The 23,810-nt window shown below is 39.2% G+C and overlaps 1 protein-coding gene and 1 long non-coding RNA gene across 12 annotated transcripts in view; both read left to right on the forward strand.

Annotated features, from left to right (window-relative positions):
• CNBD1 (cyclic nucleotide binding domain containing 1) overlaps positions 1-23,810 on the forward strand; it is a 441,461-nt gene that overhangs the window by 135,436 nt on the left and 282,215 nt on the right. The gene's annotated exons all lie outside the window — the stretch shown is intronic.
• Positions 16,089-20,223, forward strand: LOC145508986 (uncharacterized). The gene is made up of 2 exons (XR_014055767.1): positions 16,089-17,620; positions 18,600-20,223. It is a non-coding gene; the product is annotated as an uncharacterized LOC145508986 (long non-coding RNA).

Here is a 23,810-nt window from a genome sequence, read left to right on the forward strand (position 1 = left end):
ATAACAGTGGACACATTCATCCTGTGGATCATGCAGGTCCACTGAAGACTGTGCTAGGAATTTGAATAAGCAGGATGTTAAAGGCTCCGGCTTCCCAGAATAAGATGCTATGGATTCATTTTTTAGCTTTTCTTCTCTCTCTTTTATAAGGCGCAGCTTTAATTAGAAGAGCTGGAGGTTATTGCAGGTAGGAAGGGCCTAAGCTTTGGGAATATTAAGCATAAGCTCTTAGGTGAAGCTCTTCTCAGATCTGAGAGCAAATGCTTCCTTTTCCTGTTACTTTCCCTCATGTTTCTTCTCCAGTGCTTTTTAAAATTTAAATTAGTTTTTTTTATTAAATTTTTGCTAGTTAGGCTTACTTTCTTAGAGTGGCTAGAAAAACCATCAAAGAGAAAGAAATGTCATATTTATGCATTAGTTTCATAATGAGAATGCTAATTTCTTAAATGTTCAAGTTATGTCTAGCCCCCTGAGATGTTAGATGACCTAGTCTCATTGTTATGACTATTCATTGTTTGATCCTATAAACCTTGTACACACAGAGATTTCAGAACCCTAAGACTTTAATCGAGAGGTCAGTTTATCAGGAAATTTTGCCTAGGGCTGTTCTGTTAAACCCACAAAAATGATTTGTGCCTTGTGGATAAATATCTAGAGCCTACTCAAACATCATATTCACAGAAGCAGAGCCTCTCACCTAACCTGTGAAAGCATCAGATTAAATGAAGGTTAATTACATTTCCTACTGTTTAGTTTTTACAAAGTGAAAAATGCAAAACAAAAATACCTAGAAGCTTCAAATTAGAATTAACATTTCTCTTTCTTTTGGAGGCTAAGAGGTTGTTTATGTTGGCTTTGGATTCCTGGAAAACCTAGTGCTTGCTTAAGATCATACTCCTGATGACCTATGTTAAACATAGTAAACTCATTTAAAAGACAGGCCTGTACTATTTTGGATAGCTTCCGTTTGAATATCATCTTTCTTTCTTATTTTTCTTTACTCTAACTGTATTAGATGGCTTTCCTCTGTGCTATATATAACAGTCAATAAATAGGTTTTATTTTTAATTTGTGATTTTGAATCATAAATACTAGATATGTTTATATCCTCTAACTAAATTGCCTGTTGATAAGTGCTAATCTTATTGTCTTTTTAACTTGGCCTATGTCAACCACTCAAATTATTATATTCTGAGCAAATGAGTGAATGAATGGCTATGTATTTGCTTTGTCTTTGAAACATCCCTTCTTTTTTTGTATTATTGACTGCACCTTCAGAGGATGTTAGGTAACAGGTATTAAACAATTCTTTTTCTGCTCCTAGACTCACCCTATGCTCTGAGATAGTAAATCCTTTTGGCTGTTTTCAAATACCACAAAAAGGAACTGTTTTGTGGGGAGTCAAACAGGGGCTGTATTAGTCACTCAGGCTGCCATAGCAAAGACTATATAGACTAGATGGCTTAAGCAGCAGAAACATATTCTGACAGTTGTGGAGGCTGGGAAGTCCAAAATCAAAGTGCTGGCTAATTGGATTGTTAATGAGAGGCCTCTTCCTTGCTTGCAGATGGCCATCTTCTTCCGGTGTTCTCATACGGCAGGGGGGTGGGGGGACCCTGATATCTCTTCTTATAAGGACGCTCATCCATCAAATCCGAGCCTCACTCTATGACCTCATTTGACCCTAATCACTAACTCCAAATACAAGTCACATGGGAGTTAGGATTCAGTGTATGGATTTTTGGACAGTTCTGTCCATTGCAGGGGCATTTGGTAATTTTTAATGTAAAGGTCTATTTTTAATGCTGAAAATTATGACTAAATCAGAAGAATCAGAGAGAAGTCAGCAGAGCTACAAATGTGCAACAGATCACTTTCCTTCCACAAGTTTCCTGCTCTCTAGATGGAAAGAGAATGGGAAAACCATGCGTCTTACTTCCAGCACAATCAGTTAGACTCTGAATTACAGATCACAGGCCAGAAAGTGGAGGCAATGTGGTGGAAGAGTCCGCGGAGCAGACCAGGATGAGGGAGCTCCGTATCTTTCGATTCTATCTTTTCCCCTTACTCTTCCCTTTATAAACCTTTAGTTTACAAGGCTGTGCCCAGTGCTAATAATATATTACAACGAAATTTGAGTGAAAGCAAATGTAAGTGTCAAAGAGCAGTGCTTGGAGCACTGGATGAAGTAGAAATTAATGTAAGAAGAAGGGGAAGATCAAGGTATACCAGGAAGCAGGCTTAGCTCCCTTAATCACATGTCTTTCATTTGACGTTATTTTTTCCAGAGTACTTCCTGAACATCAACAGTTAACTTTTAGTGAGGGAAAAAGTTTATAGGCTATGTTGAACTTTTCAGGGATAAAGGAAAGTGTTATGTTTTCTTTTATTTTTTTATGCAATGAACCTTGGGTGTATGAACTTCATTTTGCTTTTCCATTTCTATTCTGATTTTGATATCATGTAACTTTTTATCTTAATTCTATACTTCTATTGCTTAAACTGGCTTTTGACTTTTTAGTTGGACCTAAAAATCAGTGAGGAGAAAATATTTTTCATAATTTGCAAAGGAAGAAACTGAGGTTCACAGTTTTACGCAACGTGTGAGATCACAGGCCTCCCACATGACAAAGCTGACTCAAACCCGAGAGTGCCTGACCCCAAAGACGGCTGCTTTTCATATAAAACACTTCCGTGAGTACCAGGAAAAGCATTTATATTTCTTCACTTGACAAGCACAGGTCCTGTCTCTAGAGACCATTAAAAATAATTATAGTCTTCATAGTGGGGCAGGAAAGCAGTGTTCTGCTTTGATGTATGAGAAGAATAACATTTTAACTATGGTTTTCGACTTTATTCTTCATTAGTTTACATCATGTTGAGCTTTTTGTGAAGAGTTTTAGTGCCATAGGTGTCACTACAAATTTGATTAGATTAACTGGCGGTTGATTATGCTTTGCCACAAACTTTCCTCCCTGTTGGCTCAGGTGCTTTTTAGTTTACTGCAATGATCAGCAACTAGAGAGATTTGCACTCTTGGCACCTTAGCAGGTAAATTAACTTCACGGTCTGTCAAATTCCACTAGAGTCATCATAATTTTGACACACAAATCTTGTAAAGTATTCTAAGTGGCTTGAATATTGATGATACATAAATATGTGTGTCTAAAGATGAATACAGCATAGTTATGCCATCCTTTGCATATTACTATAGTGAGAAAACTCATTTCATCAATGAAAAATTCCCAGAGATGATCAGTAAGTTATACTGAAAACAAAGGTGTAACACATTATGATAAATTGTTATTTTAACACTCATAAGAAAATTATATAACTCATGAATATGTCATGTGGAAAGAATACGGTGTTAGAGAGACTTGGGTTCAGACACTAGTTTATTCACATCATGGTTTTATAGCCATAAGCAAGCCTTAGTTTGCTGTACTGTACTAAGTTGCTTCAGTTGTGTTTGACTCTTTGTGACCCTATGAACCATAGCCCGCTATACTCCTCTGCCCATGGGATTCTCCAGGCAAGAATACAGGAGTGGGCAGCCTGAGCCCCTCTCCAGGGGATCCCCCCTACCCAGGGATTGAACCCGAGTCTCTTATGTCTAACCTGCATTGACAGACGAGTTCTTTACCACTAACGCCACCTGAGGAAGCTCCAAGCCTTAGTTTGATGTGAAAGTGAAGTCGCTCAGTCGTGTCCGACTCTTTGTGACCCCATGAACTGTAGCCTACCAGGCTCCTCCGTCCGTGGGATTCTCCAGGCAAGAATACTGGAGTGGGTTGCCATTTCCTCCTCCAAAGCCTTAGTTTACTCATTTCTAAAAACCTCAGGTTAACAATTACAATACCTTTTAAGCTTTATTTTTGACAAATTCTATATTTGACCATGGGCTTCCTTGGTGGCTCAGATGGTAAAGAATCTTCCTGCAATGCTGGAGACTTGGGTTCAGTCCCTGGATTGGGATGATCCTCTGGAGGAGGGTGTGGCAACCCACTCCACTATTCTTGCCTGGAGAGTCCCAGGGACAGAGGATCCTGGCGGGCTACAATCCATGGGGTTGCAAAGAGTCAGACACGACTGGGGCAACTAAGCCCAGCCAGTATTTCACCAACTATTAGGATTAAAATAGTTCACAGAAGAGAGGTGATCTTGCCATGAACAACTTAATAGTTTTAAGCTTCAATTGAATAAACAAATACTACAGTGAATGACAGGTATTCTGAGAACAAGAGAAAACTAATCCAGACTGGAGAAAGATGGTTCTAAAAAAGTAAGAGGAAACTTTTTGAAAGATGAAACTGAAAACATGACTGGACATTATCCATGTGGGGAGAAAGATCGCTTCAGAGACATGGAGCTTTCTGGAGGTATATAGCAATAATATTATGCCCAAGAGTATAAAACATATTAGGATTTTGGACTATTTTGAAAGGTCAGAGAGAAATCAGATAGGATTTGCTTCATTCACTTAGTTATTCATTCAACAACTATTCAATACCAAACTTGTGTAAGGCACTATTCTGGGTTCTAAGAACATAAAAGTAAACAAACAGTAAAAATTATTAACCTCATACTTACATTACAGTGGGAGAACACAACCTAAATATAATAAATAAACGGATTATATATGAAGCAAGAATATCAATGCTGTTGGGGAAAAGCAAATTTAAAATATAAGGCAAAGTTAAGGGACTCCATTTTTAGAAAAAATAATCCAGAATGGCAGCCACGTACTAAGCAGATGAAAAGAAAGTGATGTACTCAAAGAGGGCCCAGACCATGAAGGACTCTCTGGGTATCGTGAAGACTTTGGCTTTTACTATAAATGAAGTACAAATTCTTGAACAGAGAAATACTATTTCCATTTTATATTTAAAAACATAATCTTTGGCAGAGACATAATAGTATCTGTTTTATATTTTAAAGGACTAACTTAGCTACTGACTTGAGAAAAATAGTGGGATAGCAAGGGGAGAAGTTGAAAATAAATCAGGAGGCAGTGGCAATGTCAGACTCAGCCACAGTAACCAAGGTGGATTTAACCAATTTCAGAGGCAGTTAGTAGACACGCTCTTGAATATGTTTTGATGGTTGAGCATTTAATGTTCTCTGATATTTTGAATGTGAAACTGAGAAAATAGAATATCTAAGGAAGATCTTTCACATGGAGATAGTAAGCAGATAGTTAAATATGGATATCTGGAATTCAAGGAGAATAGCTATACATTTGGTCATTTTGTAAAGCCACTAGACTGGATGACATCACCAAGGAAATGTTTGTAGACATAAAATGGAAGTTGCAAAATCGATTCATAACATACTTTTAAAGTTAAGAGGTCTAGAAGAAGATGAAGAACCAGGAAAACAATTTAAGAAGAAAATGTCAATTAGTTAGGAGGAAAACAGAAAAAAATATGTTTTCCTGAACGGCAAGTAATAAAAGTGGTTCCAGGAGGAGGACACGTAAAATTCTGCTGAAAGTTTGGGTTAAGTTGAAGACTGAGAGTTAGCCATTAGCTCTAATAATGTGGGGCTATTGGTGATGCTTACAAAAGCAGTTTCTGTAGAGTTGAAGCTTTGGCTTTTGGTACTGGAGAAGCTTTGTCATTATTACCAATATGCAGATAACAATAATTCTATCTGGATAAATTATTTTAAGATGTTTTAAAAGAAAACATCTGTTTGAGAAAACTGGAAAAAAACAGGCAGAAACTGGAGGGAGGGAGTTTGACCTTTGAAAATGAAAACAATATCAGATGATATTTGTGTATTTGCAACTTTTTTTGTCCTGATGGAATTCTTGATCTGAGGTCAGGATAGCAGAAATCCAAGTCTTAAAGGCTTAAGTTGTCAGAGACTAGAGTGCAGAGCTGGCAAAGCAACTGGAAAATTTAAGTGGAAAACTAGAGTTGGTGAGTCTTAAGGTCTTGTAGTAACTCTACCAAAAACCTTGTTTTCCCACTAAACTATGCATGTAAGGAACGTTCCAGTTCTTCTATAACCAGTAGCTATAAGAAAGAAATGAACAGAAATTTCAGCTTCTGCCTATTGCTGGAGATAGATTTATGTAATTTGAATCTGACTGCCTATTAGAGAAAAACCTCAATACCTTTCAGAGAAAAGTAAACCCCAGAGTATGTACAAGGTACACAGCACAATACCAAGCACACAATAAAATATTGCTAGGCATAAAGTAGCAGGAAAAAATTACTCAGTAAAAGTATCAATGAATAGAAACTCTAAGATGATACAGATGTTGGAAACAATAGACACCAACTTTCAAGCTATTATTATTATGTTCAAAAACAAACAGCAAAACGGAATCATAATGAATTAACAGATGGAGAATCCAAACAGAGAAAGTATAAAAACAAACTAAAATTAAAAGTCTAGACTTAAAAACAAGTAGTGTTGTGACATCAGCCTTGTGGTGGGGTAAGAAGCTCCCTTACTCTCTCCCCTGTAATCTACAAAGAGTAAAAATACCCATAACTCGATGAAGGTTCCTCCGCACAGAGCACTAGGATGCTGGGTGGATCTACACATCTGCGTGTCTGAGGGTGGCTGAACTAGAACACAGAGAGGAGGGGGAGCAGGGGAGGCAGTGGGGGTGCCCGTGATCTCGGACCTCCGGCTGAGACAGCTGAGTTCACAGCCCCAGAGGACACAGCAGCAGCAGAAAATGTGGAACAAATGGCCCCAGCCTTCTGGTTTCAGCGGTGCCTGCAGGCACAGGGAATGGGGAAACAACGGCAGTGGGAGCTGTGACCCAGGCCCTTCCAGTTTTGGCAGGCCCTCGACACTAGCCCCCTGCCCTCAACAGTAGCATCTATAAATCTGACAACTCCAGAATGGCAGAGGTGCCCACAATCCTAACTGCCTCCCCCAAGCTCCTCCTCTCTAAAACGCGATGGCAGTGCCTGGGACACAGACAGCTCTGCGTGTTGCAGAGGTGCCCACCATCCTGGTGTCCACATCAGCAACACCAGTGACAGCAGTGACATGGACAGCAGGGACGTCGGTGACGCCAGAGGCACGAGCAGTTCCAGCAAAACAACCAAGATGTCTTGCAGAGCTGGTGGAGGAGAGACAGCGCAGGCTCTCCAATACAGACAGAGGCAATGTTTGTGCTATAGTGCCACCTACTGAAGAAGAAAACAAAGGCCTCTAACAGCACCTGTTGAAGAGTGAGAATCAAATTAAAAAAAAAAAAGTTTTGCCCAAATAAGATAGTTGTTCACTACTACAAACGTGCCAGCAGTGGAAACTCATCAAGCATTGTGATGAAAAGGTGGTAACATGGCATCTGTCTCTGTCTCTCTTACACATCAAAGACTGTTCCCCAAGAACCAAACTTTGAGTTACGAAAGTTTGCAATTTGATAGAGAAGTCAGCATAGCTAAATGAAGAAACTCAATGAGCTATAAGAAAACTCAAAAAGGTACATCAGTGATACTTCAATTAAAAAACAAACTATTAAAAAAATAGAAAGAGAAAAATTTTAAAGGCAATTCAGTGAACTCAGAAACACAAGGCATACTTTACCAAAGAGATTGAAACTCTAAACAAGTAGAAATTCTTGAACTGAAAAACTCAATAAATTAGACGAAAAACGCAATAGAAAGCATCAAATTACAGCAGACTATATGAAAGAGAGAATTAGCAAGCTTGAAGATATAAATCTAGAAATTATTCAGATAGAGAAGGAAATAGAACTAAGATTTTAAGAAATAAAGAAATTATATAAGAAATACTCTATTCCATCAGGTAAGGAAATATAAGTCTAACGAGTATCCCAGAAGAAGAGAAGAGAGAGGGGAGCAGAGAGTTTATTTAAAGAAATAAAAGCCAAGTACCTCCCAAACTTGGGAAACTAACTGGATATTTAAGTTTATGAAGCTAAAAGAACTCCTAAATACCTCAAAGCAAAAAGATCTTCTCTAAGAGAAGGCAATGGCACCCCACTCCAGTACTCTTGCCTGGAATATCCCATGGACGGAGGAGCCTGGTAGGCTACAGTCCATGGAGTCGCTAAGAGTCGGACATGACTGAGCGACTTCACTTTCACTTTTCCCTGTCATGCACTGGAGAAGGAAATGGCAACCCGCTCCAGTATTCTTGCCTGGAGAATCCCAGGGACGGCGGAGCCTGGTGGGCTGCTGTCTGTGGGGTCGCACAGAGTCGGACACGAATGAGCGACTTCACTTTCACTTTTCCCTGTCATGCACTGGAGAAGGAAATGGCAACCCGCTCCAGTATTCTTGCCTGGAGAATCCCAGGGACGGCGGAGCCTGGTGGGCTGCCGTCTGTGGGGTCGCACAGAGTCGCACACGACTGAAGCGACTTAGCAGCAGCAGCAGCAGCAAGAAGCATTATATTAAAACTGTCAAAAGTCATTGGTATAAAATTTAAAAGTAGTAGGGAAAAAGGACGGTGACCTACAAAGGAATCTCTGTGAGGCTGCCAGGTTTCCCAGCAGAAATTCTATAGGCCAAGAAAAAGTAAAATGACATCCAAAAAGTACTGAAAGATAAAAGCTGTTGCCCAAGAAAACTCTACCCAGTGTGTTATCATTCAGATATGAAGGAGAAACACTTTCCCAGACAAACAAAAGTCAGGGAGCTCATCACCACTAGACCTGCCATATGAAAATGTTTAGAGGAGTTTTTCTGCCTAAAACAAAAAGGCAAATGTACACAAAAGTTTGAATAACACTATGAATAGATGAGCATAATCAGAAATGATAACTTTTTATACCAGAATAGGTTGCCAAGCATTTGATTAGAGCATACATGTTAAAGAGAAAAATGATGGCAAAAATGACACCTTCAACCTGGTGATGAACTCGCAACATAAAAAAACAGTAATTTGAGAACTCAAAAGCACAAAAAGGAAAGAGGAAAATATGGAACCCATAGAGGCAAATGAAGGAAAAATATAATCAGTTAGAACCCTGATGTACTTGCTTCAGTATCCTGGAAGTCAGACTCGCTGGGACCGTCACATCACATTCAGTCCTTTAAGGACAAGCCAGCCTTCAATCTGCAGAGTCTCCCCCCAGGACAAAAGCATGACTGCCTCCCCAACAATGAGTGTGAATGTGAGGTCCTCATCCCTAAAGACTCTGCATTCAGACTGACCTTTCTTAGGCTAGATCTTGGGCATGGACAATAAAATTTCCGGTCACATATTTAGGGTGCCAGCTCTAAACCTCAGGAAGCTGAGTCCCCTCAGATGAGGTCCTAGTACCTTCACAGCAGAAGAATCATTCTCAGGGCGCATGTTGTTATTTTGCCAGCTGGGGAGTTTCTTCATTTTGTCACATAGTTACATAATCTGACCTACCAACAGTGACCAGAGGCAAAGCGTATCCCTGACAGAGCTGTCACTTGACGGCTCATCACCCTGTAATGCCAGCGACCGCGCGAGCTGTTCTTCCTCTGACGTTCCTTTGTCACGCTCTACATGAGAGTTAAATGTAAACGATTTTCTGCTGTTCAAATTTGAGACAAACGGTAGATGTTCCTATAGAAAAACATATTTAGGTTATAATTAAATAGCAGCTCTTAATTTTTTTCTGATGTTTAAGGACCATCTTGAGCTTTGCTTTGCAATATTTTCATTCCGATTCCATGCGTGGTTTTCCGCCCTCTTTCCGTTCTTTCATTCCTGTCTTCCAGCTTCCAGGACAAGAATGCAAAACCACACTGAACTCTTTCCTTCTCCAGCTTCACTGGATGTGTTGCTGGTTTTTATTATCTTACAGCCATACCCTGAAGACAGATGTTCTGTATCCTGAGAAGCTCCTATTTTTATGCATTTATTGTATATTTTGCTGATATCACAAAAGCGATATGTACAAAAGGAAACTCTTGGTTTCACCCCACAAATCTGAGTTCTGATGGTACTTAGAGTACATTTCCTAACCGTGGCTTACGAGAAGGTCTGTCACCTCTCTGCTGCCTCCTTCCCTTCATTTCCTCCCAGCCTCCCTTGTGCTCTAGTTTCTAGCAATATTCATTTCAGTTTCTTGCATATAGAAGGCGCATTCACGCTGGAGGATGCTGTCCATCCCTGGTCTTTTTGTCTGTCACGCTCCCAGCGAAAGTATTTCATCTTCAGTCGTTGCCCATTTGCAACGACGCTTCCAAAGTTATCATCACCCATGTCCATTATTCTCTGTCTAAGCATCTGGGTTGCTTTTTTTTTTTTTAATAGCACTAATACCCTAGTTTGAAATTGTTTTATTTGTACAAATACAAGCTTTGGGAATGTAGAAGTCATATCAATGTGTATTATATATCCTAGTAGCCCTATTATCTAATTTAGTATCTGGTGAATCAGTTCAGTTCAGTCGCTCAGTCGTGTCCAACTCTTTGCGACCCCATGGACTGCAGCACACCAGGCCTCCCTGTCCATCACCAACTCCCGGAGTTTACTCAAACTCATGTCCATTGAGTCGGTGATGCCATCCAACCATCTCATCCTCTGTCGTCCCCTTCTCCTCCCACCTTCAATCCTTCCCAGCATCAGGGTCTTTTCCAATGAGTTACATCAGGTGGCCAAAGTATTGGAGTTTCAGTTTCAGCATCAGTCCTTCCAATGAGTATTCAGGACTGATCTCCTTTAGATTGGACTGGTGAATATACAATTAGTATTTGATGAATGATTATATCTCAAGAATTTATCTTGTTGGGGCATTGCTTTTAGCCACCTTTCATATATATGGGACTAGTTGCCTTTTGTTTACCTGTAATCTATTACTGTATTTATGATAATAGTGACTTTCTTCGTTTGTGTAAGGATGTTTTATAACTTACTTTGGTTTCAGTGAAATAACTACTTTTCTTGTATTTCATTGCCTTTGATCTCTTGGTCTACATGATAGCCAAACTTTTATGGTTTCTACAGGGACAAATGTATGTCTTTATCCATAACCAAAAAAAAGCATTTGATACAAGTTTTCTATACAGCTGGCAAAATGTTGCTTTACTTTATCCTCCACTTAATTCCACTTACATATTATTGTTTTTAACTGACTGAAAGAGTTCAGGTATTCAGCTTATCTAAGTATATAATCTAAACTAGACTTAATTGGTGCAAAATCTGGAATTTATGAAGATGGTATTTGATATTGTATTCTGTTGAGGGGAAAATAAACAAAAGCTGAGATAAGATCCTAAGTATATTGAGCAGTAGTGAGTGATACTTCCAACCCCTAGGATTACTTTTAAGAGACCATAAAGAACAGTTTAAATAGGCGCACAGTTACAGAGAATCACTTTGGCTGATCTTTAACTTCAGGATATTTATGCACAGGGTTTGAGAGGTAACATTGGTGTGTGAAGTATAGCTGGCACACTGTGGTTAAGAAACGAGTACTATAATTCATTAATATCTACATAATAAAATATCTGCATAATTCACCTCACATAAATCTTATTATAATATAAAGCTATGTTAGTGTACCTGAACTGGGTAGAAAATACATCAGTGTTTATTCTGTACAGAAGCCTGAGCTAGATGGGCTTGAAGACAAACATTAATAGAAAAGAACAAAAGCTGTCCTGGAGATTGTTTATAATATGCCTCTTCCCCAGACCTCCTTATCCATGATATTCCAGTTTTGCTTCTTCCAGCCTCTTGACCAAACAGCTAAATCATTTGTCACTGCTCATGAATCTGTTTACATTTTTATCTACTTTTCTCTTCACACAAAGAGTGGATGACCTGATGCTGTTTGAAGCTCTGCCCTTTGGGAGAATTTCTCCACACCGCCGTCTTTAGGGCCACCCCTGCGTGGGGCTACGGTAGAGTAACCAGTGCTCCGAAAAGGTGCCTAGTTCTCTGTGGCAGGCACACACTTGCTTTACAATGTTAGGTATTGCCCTTTGAGTCCTGCTGTGCTAACCAGAGATTCTACATGGATTTTTTTTCTAGAAGAATACAAATATTGTTTATTGGTTGAAATACTACCCTTTCATGCTCTCTGACATTCTTCTCTCTACCTATCATTTTTATAATTTAATTTTTATTTTATGCAGGAATATAGTTGATTTAAAATGTGTGTTAGTTTCACGTATGCTGCAAAGTGATTCAGTTATACATATGTGTGTTAGGCACTCAGTCGTGTCTGACTCTTTGTGACCCCATGGACTGTAGCCCACCAGGCTCCTTTGTCCATGGGATTCTCCAGGCAAGAATACTGGAGTGGGTTGCTGTTTCCTTCTCCAAGTTATACATATACATACATCCATTCTTTTTCAGATTCTTTTCCTATATAGGTTATTGCAGAATATTGAGTAGAATTCCTTGTGCTATACAGTGGGTCCTTACTGATCATCTATTTGACATGTAGTAGTATATATATGTTAATCCCAAACGTCTAATTTACCCTTTCATCCTCCCCCCTCCAACTTTCGCCTTTGGTACCATAGTTTGGTTTGAAGTCTGTGACCTGTTTTTGTTTTTTAAATAAGATAATTTGTATCATTTAAAATTATTTTAAAATTGTTTCCCTTATTTATTCATTTATTTTTGACCCTGTCATGTGGTTTGCAGAATCTTAGTTCCTCGACCAGAGATTGAACCTGGGCCCTGGCAGTGAAAGCAGGGAGTTGTAACTACTGGACCACCAGGGGATTTTCATTTGTTTCATTTTTTCATTTGTTTGTCTCATTTTTTAGATTGCACATGTAAGTGATATCATGTAACATTTGTATTTCTCTGTCTGACTTACTTCAATGAAAATGGTAATATCTAGGTCCATCCTTGTTGCTGCAAATGGCATTATTTCATTCTTTATTTATGACTGAATAATTTTCCTTTGTATATATATATCACATTTTCCTTATCCATTCCTCTGTTGATGGGCATATAGGTTGTTTCCATGTCATGCGTATTGTAAATAGTACTGAAATGAACATTGGGGAGCATGTAACTTTTCCAATTACTATTTTCTCTGTATATATGCCTAGGAGAGGGACTGATGGATCATGTGGCAGTTCCATTTTTATTTTTTAAAGGAACTTTTATGTGCATGCATGTGTGCTAAGTCTCTGTGTCTGACTCTTTGTAACCCTCCGGACTGTAGTCTGCCAGGTTCCAGAATACTGGAATGGGTTGCCATGCCCTGCTCCAGGGGATTTTCCTGACCCAGGGTGCAAACCTGCATCTCTTACATCTTCTGCATTAGCAGGCAGGTTCTTTACCACTAAGACCACCTGGGAAGCCCAAGGAATTTCTATACTGTTCTCCATAGTGGCTGCACCAATTTACATTCTCACCAACAGTGTAGGAGGGTTCAGTTTTCTCCACACCTTCTCTAGCATTTATTGTGTGTAGATTTTTTAATGATGGTCATTCTGACCAATGTGAGGTGATACCTCACTGTAGTTTTGATTTGCAGTTCTCTAATTATTTGCAATGTTGAGCATCTTTTTATGTACTTTTTGGCCATCTGTATGTCTTCTTTGGAGAAAAGTCTATTTAGATTTTCTGCCTATTTTTGGATTATGTTGTTTGCTTTTTTTTAATATTGAGCTGCATAAATTGTTTATAGATTGTTTATGGATTTTGGAGATTAAACCCTTGTTGGTTGCCTCATTTGAAAATATTTTTCTCATTCTATAGATTGTCTTTCCATTTTTCTTATTGTTTCCTTTGCTGTGAAAAGTTTTAGGATTAATTAGGTCCCATTTGTTTATTTTATTTTTGTTTTCATTATTCTAGATCTCGCTTTGATTTATATACAGTGTTGTGTCTATATTTTCCTTTGGAAGTTTTACAGTACCCAGTCTTACATTTTGGTCTTTAATCTATTTTGAATTGATTTTTTATGTTTGGTGTTAGAAAATGTTCTAATTTTATTCTTTTATATTAAGCTGTCCAATTTTCCCAACCACACTTATTAAAGAGACTATCTTTCCTCCATTGTATATCCTTGCATCCTTTGTCATATAAAAATTGAACATAAGTGTGTGGGTTTATTTCTGGGCTTTCTACCCTGTTTCACTGATCAATATTTCTATTTTTGTGCCAGTGTATCATACTGTTTTGATGACCATAGCTTTGTAGTACAGTCTGAAGACAAGGTGCATGGTTCTCCATTTCCATTTTTCTTTCTCAGGATTTCTTTGACTATTTGGGGTCTTTTGTGTCTCCATACACATTGAAAAGTTTTGTTCTAGTTCTGTAAAAATGCCACTGGTAATTTAATAGGGATTGCATTGAATGTGTAAATTGCCTTGGGTAGTATATTTATTTTTACCATATCGATTCTTCCAGTCCAAGAACACACTGTATCTTTCCATCTGTTTGTGTCATTTGATTCCTTTCATCAGCATCTTACAGTTTTCAGAGTATAGTCATTTTGTCTTCTTAGGTAAGTTTATTCTTATGCATTTAATTCTTTTGATGTGATGATAAATGAGATTGTTTCTTGGATTTCTCTTTTTGATATTGTTAGTGTACAGAAAGCAAAAGATTTCTGTGCATTAATTTGTATTCTGCAACTCTACCAAATTGATTGATGAGCTCTAGCAGTTTTCTGGTAGTATCTTTAGGGTATTTTATGTATATTATCATGTCATCTGCAGATAGTGACAGTTTACTTCTTCTTTCCCAATTTGGATTCCTTTTATTTCTATTTATTCTCTGATTGCTGTAGCTGGCACATCTAAAACTATGCTGAATAAAAGTGGTGAGAGTGGGCATGCTTCTCTTATTCGTAATCTTAGAGGGAATGCTCTCAGTTTTTCACTATTTACAATGATCTTTGCAGTGGGTTTGTCATATATGGACTTTATTAGGATGAATTCACTGGTGGCTTAGAAGGTAAAGAATTCACCTGCCATGTGGGAGACCTGGGTTTTATCTCTCGGTTGGGAAGATTCCCTTTCCCAAGATTCCCCTTCCTCCTCCCATGGAGGAGGGCATGGCAACCCACTCCAGTATTCTTACCTGGAGAATCCCCATGGACAGAGGAGCCGGGCAGGCTACAGTCCATGGAGTCACAGAGCTGGACATGACTGAGCAACTAAGCACAACATGTACCGATTCGCTCTATGCCCACTTTCCAGAGAGTTTCTATCAGAAGTGAAGGTTGATTTTTTCTCAAAAGCTTTTTCTTCACATATTGAGATAATGATATGATTTTTATTATTCAATTTGTTGATATGGTATATCACACTGATTGATTTGTGGATACTGAAAAATTCTTGCAGCCCTGAAGCAAATCCCACTTGATCATTGTATAAGGCCCTTTTAATGTATTATATTCAGGTTGCTAGTATACTATTGAGTATTTTTGTGTCTATGTCCATTAGTGATATTGGTCTGTAGTTTTCTTTTTTTGTGTGGTATCTTTGTCTGCTTTGGTACCAGAGTGATGATGGCTTCATAGAATGACCTTGGGAGTGTTGCTTCCTTTGCAATTTTTTGGAAGAGTTTCAGAAAAATCAGTGTTAACTCTTCTCTAAATGTTTGATAAAATTTGTCTGTGGAGCCCTCTGGTTCTGGACTTTTGTTTGTTGAAAGGTTTTAAATCAGTTTCAATTTCAGTACTTGTGATTCGTCTGTTAATATTTTCTATTTCTTTCTTGTTCAGTCTTGGTAGAGTCAGTCTTTCTAAGAATATGTCCATTTCTTCTAGATTGCTTCCTACTTAGAAATGTTTTTGCTGTGTATCATAGGTTTTGGATCATCTTATATTCATTTTTGTATTTTTTATTTTCTCTTTCATTTCTACAGTGATTCATTGGTTGTTTAGTAACAAATTTAGCTTCCATGTGTTTGTGTTTTTTACAATGTCTTCACATGTTCCTCTTTATATTTATTCTATATTGGACTCTGCGCTTCCTGGACTCGAATGAGTGGTTCCTTTCCCACATTAGGGGATTTTTTGATTATTGCTCCTCAATATTTCCTTGGGCTCTATCTCTCTTCATCTAGCTGTTTTTCTAATATAAGATTTTATCTAGTCTCTTCAGATAGAACATATTTCTCTGCTATTTTGTTTGGTCTGACTTTCTGTGTTTGTAGCCTCTGTTCTGCAGGGTTAAAGTTCTTCTTGCTTCTGGTGTCTGGCCCGTTTTTCTGGTGTCTGGCCCTTTTTCTGGTGTCTGGCCCTTGCTCCCGGAGATCTTGGGTTAGGCAGTCTTACTGACGGGAGGGACTGGTCCCTGCTCATTGGTGCATGGAGCAGGATCTTGTCCCTCTCGTGAGCAAGGTCATGTCAACAGGCATGTCTAGAGGCAACCATGTGCTCAGGATGACTTTTAGGCTGCTTGTCTGTTGATGGGTGGGTCTGTATTCCCATCCTCTTGGTTGTTTGTCTTGAGGCGTCATAGTACTAGAGCCTGCAGGCTAGAGGGTGGGGCCAGATCTTGGCACCAAAATGGCAACCTCCAGGAGAGCTCACACTGGGGGCTCCTGTTTTCTTAGAAGAGTTATCTCAGCATGCCCCAGACCAGGAAACTCCTGAAATCTTTACTGATTTAGCAGCTATCTCCTGGCTTCTGGAGAATTTATCTGATCAGGCATCCAGAGTGCATGCCTCTTCTTGCTCGTCAAGTATGATTCACATGATGCCATTGATATGATGGGCCAATCTGATGGTCCGTGTAGCATCCGGATAATTCATGTCCTTTTGCACTATTTTGTGACAGAAAGTTAAATTAGCCCTTGCATACAGCAGCCATAGAATGTATATGTTATATATCACGTGTGAAAGTAACATTTTCTTCTCTTCCTAATGGATATGGAAAAGGATGCACTTGCTGGATGAATAGCTCCACATCTCATAGCAGGGCAATGTGAATGCATTCTAGTGAAGCTATCACATCTACTATGTCAGCTGCTTTAAGGCTGCTGTGAAGCTGAGTTTTTAGCCATCTATTTTTATTCAGCATTATCTATCTCTTCAACTTTTTATTTTTATATCTGTTTGAGACAGACTGATGAAATGAGATATGATGAGAACCACTACCCCTTCATCTCAGAGGGTAACATTAAACTCTTTAACTGATTTCAGGATTTACTATGTATTTCTTTTATATTTACTGACTTGGTCTGTTTCAGGAGCTTCCACTTGTCTTTTCCTAAAACAATAATCCTTATACCACTAGGCAAGGAGTCAGTGTGAAAGTTCTGAGAGCTGCTAAGTGTGTTCATTTCAAAAACACATTCAGGGTTTGAGAAATGACCACTAAGTGGACCCAAGGACACAGTAAAAAACTGTGAGATAAACCTTGGTTAGGACTCCATTTATTTTCTGAACCTATAATATCACTCTCAGCTCAAATCCTACATCCACCTGCCCTTGAAAAATATAAGCATTCTCCTTAATCCAAGGTATATTTCCTTGGTTATGGGACCTCTTTGGTCCCATTCTTCAAAGACATCTGGCCTCCCTTTCAGTCAGTGCCATTGTGGTCTGAGAACTAGTTCAGATTTGAGAACTGGACAGTGGACTGCTTTTCTATCGGGTAAGCTGATCAACCTTCTGTTGATTCGTTCTTGATCTCTGTTGATTATATATTAAGCAATACTCTTGGTGACTGCTCATCCATCCTTCCTCTAGGATCATGCTGTATGAGTCATCTCCATGGTGGCTCAGACAGCAAAGAATCTGTCTACAATGCAGGAGACCCAAGTTCAATCCCTGGGTAGGGAAGATCCCCTGGAGAAGGAAATGGCAACCCACCCCTGTATTCTTGCCTGAGAAATCCCATGGACAGAGGAGCCTGGGAGGCTACAGTCCATGGGGTCACAGAGAGTCAGACACGACTGAGTGACTAACACTTTCACTTTGATCCATCTCCATAGGTCTGTGAGTCAGGTCCAGCCCTGGTTCTCATTAAGATCAGATTGTCTGTAACGGTAGTTGCTCTCACATTGTCTCTGACAGTTAAGGGATGTCATATGCTCTCTGATATTCTTGAAAATTATTGTCTCCATTAATAGCAGGGAGACCAGTTCTGCAACTTTATCTCTACAATACAGAATTCCCCAAAGCACTGGTGCCTCCAGTGGTTATGAAGGCATCCCTTGCTGTCTTGATAAACAGAATGTCTTTTGGATGCTCCTGAGAACAGTGTCAGATATGGGGTCTTTCATTCTTACATAATGAATCCACTCTTGCACCCCCACTTTTCTGAGACTTTCATTCTTTGTTCCGCAATTCTGAAATCATTTCTGTATTTAATATAGGCCATCGCCGTCTCTGATCTTAGAGTGGAACTTCTAGTTATTAAAGTGCCTCTAAGGGCCATGTCAGGCAATTAAATTCAGATTCACGGGAGAATGACCTATTTCTGACAGAATTTCTTCTAACCAGTGTAACATTCTATTCAGCACTCCAGGATATATTTCTAGGCCAAGCTCCTGGAGAACTAGTTACATCCTATAATCCTTTATCAGAAAATCACTGTCTCCCTTAGTGGGCTCAGCAGTTTATCGATGGTCAGTCTATTTGACCCTCAGGAGGTTTGACCCCCACCGCTGGCCTGGCAGACAGAAGAAGAGGTGCAACGCTGAAGATGGCAAGTACTGTCCTGTGAGGCAGCTGCTCTGAGGCCTTCTCACAGTTCGGAGGCACAGGAGGTGCTCGTAATTCTGTCACATGGAGCTAGGGGTATGCTATCTCATAAAGCTCAGGGTAGCCTAAAGTCGCATGCTTCTTCGTTGCAACTGTATGGATATCCATATCTCAAATATTAAGGTGCCAGTTTTTTCCTAGTGAGTCCTAACTTTGGCATGTGAGCATTGCCTAGGTGAAAATTCAGCTTTCTCTGATGTTCTGTTACTTTTGCAATTAATTCATGTAATTAATGAGGCCTCAAACCACACTAGATGAGAGTCTCTTTAAACCCTGCCAAGGGGGCACTCTGACTCCCAGACTTTGCTTTAAACTGTTGATTGACTGATTGGAGCCTGTCATTTCTCCCTAATAAATTAGTAGCTCTCAGCCATACCCACTCAACTGTACACTAATTTTAGAGTTACTGTTTCCCTGTATCTATCAAATGCCAAAGACACTAGAGAAGGTAGTACATCTGCAGCTAGTCCTGTCCTAGAACACCACAGTGTAATTCTCAGCAGTTGTCCTGCTTTATCACACTGCATACGCCACCAGTGACCAGGGATGGGGTCCTCACTGGGACTGGCTGATAAGAAAGTCAATTTTAAAATCCTGCCTTCAGAGTCTACTCTAGAGACACTTCTGCCACCAACTGTCTCAGGTTAGGTTGCCTACCGGTGAAACTGCAAACAGGGGTTCCTATGTGAGGCAAGGTTCTCAGGAAAAGCCTGTAAGCAAATGAAGGGGAGGAAGCCAGGATAGAGGAAGAGGCTAGGTAACAATATGGCTTCAAATGCAGCACAATCCAATTTCACAGGAGATTCTGAAGCGCAGGCGACTCAGATGGTAAAGAATCCACCTGCAGGGCGGGAGACCCAGATTCAATCCCTGGGTCATGAAGATCCCCTGGAGAAGGGAATGGCTGTCCACTTCAGTATTCGTGCCTGGAGGATTCCATGGACAGAGGAGCCTGGTGGGCTACAGTCCATGGGGTTGCAAAGAGTCAGATATGATTGAGCAACTAACTCTCCGGAAGCATAATTTGTACTAATGAGATTGCTCTCTCCAGGAGCAAAGGGGATGGGAATTAGCTGAGGGTTACCCCAGGCAGAGGGTAGATGCAGGACCACCAGGACCTCTTCGGGCAAGCTGACTCATGCCTGTCAAGAACAGTTCTTCTGAGAAGAATTCCAGTGTCAGCCATTGGCAGTAATTAGGGATGGGTGCAGGAGCCAGATAAGAGGAATCCAGTGGGAACATCCATAGCATCTGTAACACTCATGATACAATATTTGAGAGGCAATGTAATGTTAATAGGTTGACCTTTGAAGTTTTATAGATCTGCATTCATTTGGGCAAGAAAATTAACCTTTCAGATTTTGTTTCCTCTACTGTAAAATAAGATAGTAACTCATCTTAAATTTGAAAGGATTAAGTGAAGATGAATTTGTAAAGAGCCAGTAGGTGGTAAATTTGTGTTATGTTGACTAAGCAAGTAAAACTTGTCTATTTTACAAGAAAAAATACGTATGTTTATTGAATTCTATTTAACATAGAAAGCTAATCTATAACTCTTAATTACCTCGAAAAGAAAATGTGGTACTGTACTTCTTAGATCAGTGCAAAATAAATGAATAAATCAGAAAAATGAAACATTGACATCACTGGTAAGAATAAAAGAAAAGTGTATTATTTAGCCAAGGTACAGAAGCAGATCTTACATATGAATTAAGCGATGTGATTAATGTTCAAAGAAAGTGAGCTACTATTAGCATATCTTTTCAGCATACTACTCAGTACAATTTTTGAAAAGGTTATTGGTGAAAAGGTGTGCATGATGTAAAATTCCTCATGTGCATATAAATTTCTCTTCAAAGTTCAGGGTGTCATTTTGTTTCAGTAGTTGTTCTTTGGACGTCTTAGTCTGAGTGCCTTAGTTTAGGATCAGGTTTTCAGCCAAGTGATGTGATCTTTTTTCATGGAACACCCAAGCATTATCAACTACCGCTGTTAGCCCTAGCATTCGCTGTACACAAGTGATTCATTAACTTGCAAGACAATTGACACATACAAGGACTATGTCCTGGTTCTTTTCCTCTCACCTCTTTTCCTTAGTTCAATTTCATCTTTGACTTTTACCTGCAAATTTGCATTTTCTAGTTCCCTTTGGTAGCAGGACCTTTGCAAGTACCTTCTGTACTTGAATTTCTTCATCTGATTATAAAAGTGTTTGCATATTGTGAATGAAACAATTTACCCAAGAGCTTTTGGATATCCTTTGTAACTGACACTTGTGCTCTTCCAACACAACAGCAAACATGTTCACATTCATTGTGAGTATAATGCTTATTATTAACCACTTCACTTCAGGAGGCTGTCCTCTAGGTAAGCATATTTCTTTCATATCTAAAATAAATATGCAACCAAAATCATATATAAAATGAATATGAAATAAATATGCAACCAACCTTTAATATAAGTTGTAGAATAATATGATTCAACAGAGCAGTCATAAAGATAAGGTGCAACGTGCAATTGTTTTTAAAAGGAAAAAGCGAAAGTGAAATCGTTCAGTTGTGTTCGACTATTTGCGACCCCATGGACTGTAGCCTACCAGGCTCCTGCGTCCGTGGGATTTTCCAGGCAAGAGTACTGGAGTGGGTTGCAATTTCCTTCTCCAAGGGATCTTCCCAACCCAGGGATTGAACCCAGGTCTCCTGCCTTGCAGACAGACGCTTTACCGTCTGAGTCACCAGGGAAGCCTTTTTAAAAAGGATTGATCCTTAGTTATCATTTAATCTGTATAACCTACCAGAGGTGACGTATAATGACTAATCTATTGACTCCATCTGCAAGTGTGGTGAGGAACTAGATATATATATAGACACTAGCTTTTTAAAAATACATCCCTCTTAGGCATACAACTTTTTTTTCACTTAAAAATGCTTTAGACAATATTCTCATTAGATGAGACAATATTATCTCTTTCTCTTTATACAATATTCTCTAGACAAAATTCTCAACAATAAAAATTATGAAATATACACACTATACAGCATTTGCCATTGTTTATATCAGTGTCTAGAATATTTAAAACTGTAATGTGTTATGTATATAGAACTATATTATATGTATATGTGTATATATTATATATATGTTGTATGTGTCCAACCTTGTCTCTGTTAACTGTATACATTAGGATACCCACTGCATTTAATGTTAATATCAACCACTTTGAAATTACTTGCAATCTGTTTGATGGTAACGAATGAACATGAAAATATGGAAGGAAGTGGGAATAGTTTAAATTGTTCCTAGTTCCTGAGGCTTTCTTTCAAAAAGAATGTGAATTTTCCCACACTATAGCTGTGGAAAGTAGCTGCACCTGTTTATAGAGTGACATTAAGTGGAAAGGCACAAATACATGGTATTGGACATGTGAAATAGTTCTTAAGACAGGAGCTCCCACTAGATGGCTTATACATAGGTACCCAAAACTTGAGGGCAAATAAACTTAAAATGATCAGAGTTGTCTTACTTGCTAATTATTATCTTTTCTCATCTCTCTCAGAGGCCAAAGACATTGTTGAGTCTGATGGAGACTGCTTCTTTTCAAGTGTCCATAATTCATATTTATTGTTTTTCAGTAGCTCAGTCATGTCCTACTCTTTGTAACTCCATGGACCACAGAACACCAGGCTTCCTGTCCTTCACTATCTCCATGAGTTTGCTCAAACTTATGTCCATTGAGCCAATGATGCCATTCAGCCATCTCATCCTCTGTCTCCCCCTTCTCCTCCTGCCCTCAATCTTTCTCAGCATCAGGGTCTTTTCCAAAGAGTCAGCTCTTTTTTCGGGTGGCCAAAGTATTGGAGTTTCAGCTTCAGCATCAAGTCCTTCCAATGAATATTCAGGACCTTTAGGATGGACTGGTTGGATCTCTTTGCAGTCCAAGGGACTCTCAAGAGTCTTCTCCAACGTCACAGTTCAAAAGCATAAATCCTTTGGCACTCAGTCTTCTTTATGGTCCAACTCTCATATCCATACATGACTACTGGAAAAATCGTAGCTTTGACTATGCAGACATTTATTGGCAAAGTGATGTGTCTGCTTTTTAATACACTGTCCAGGTTTGTCATAGCTTTTCTTCCAAGGAGCAAGCATCTTTTAATTTCATGGCTGCAGTCACCATCTGCAGTGATTTTGGAGCCCCCAAAATAAAGTCTCTCACTGTTTCCCCATCTATTTGCCATGAAGTGATGGGACCAGATGCCATGATCTTAGTTTTCTGAATGTTGAGTTTTAAGCCAACTTTTTCACTCTCCTCTTTCACTTTCATCAAGAGGCTCTTTAGTTCTTCTTCGCTTTCTGCCATAAGGGTAGTGTCATCTGCATGTCTGAGGTTATTGATATTTCTCCCGACAATCTTGATTCCAGCTTGTGCTTCATCCAGCTCAAATACATAATTCAATTTTAAGTATATTTTACTTATTTAAATATATTTAGGGAACATTTGCCACACAGTAAGAACTTCGTATACATCAATGAACAAAGCAAGTCTTCTTGCCCTAGTATTTATATTCTGAGGGTAAAAGCAAACAATCGATGTAATGTACACATAAAATATGTTAGAGTGTATTAAGTGCCATAGAAAATGAAAACTTGGAGTAATGCAAGGGAATTTTACAATGTCATTGGTTTTGAGGAGGTGTTCAGTTCAGTTCAGTTCAGTCGCTCAGTTGTGTCCAACTCTTTGCAATCTCACGGACTGCATCACGCCAGACTTCCCTGCCCATCACCAACTCCCAGAGCTCGTTCAAACTCATGTCCATTGAGTTGATGATGCCATCCAACCATCTCACCCTCTGTCGTCCCTTTTCCTCTCACCTTCAATCTTTCCCAGCATCAGGGTCTTTTCAAGTGAGTCAGCTCTTCACATCAGGTGGCCAAAGTATTGGAGCTTCAGCTTGAGCATCAGTCCTTCCAATTAATATTCAAGGTTGATCACCTTTAGGATGGACTGGTTGGATCACCTTGCAGTCCAAGAGACTCTCAAGAGTCTTCTCCAACACCACAGTTCAAGAGCATCAATTCTTCGGCACTCAGCTTTCTTTATAGTCCAACTCTCACATCCATACATGACTACTGGAAAAGCCATAGCTTTGACTAGACAAATCTTTGATGGCAAAGTAATGTCTCTGCTTTTTAATATGTTATC

This window comes from Giraffa tippelskirchi, chromosome 6, assembly GCF_054371585.1.
Source record: "Giraffa tippelskirchi isolate mGirTip1 chromosome 6, T2T-mGirTip1v1.2.pri, whole genome shotgun sequence".
Lineage (NCBI taxonomy): Eukaryota > Metazoa > Chordata > Mammalia > Artiodactyla > Giraffidae > Giraffa > Giraffa tippelskirchi.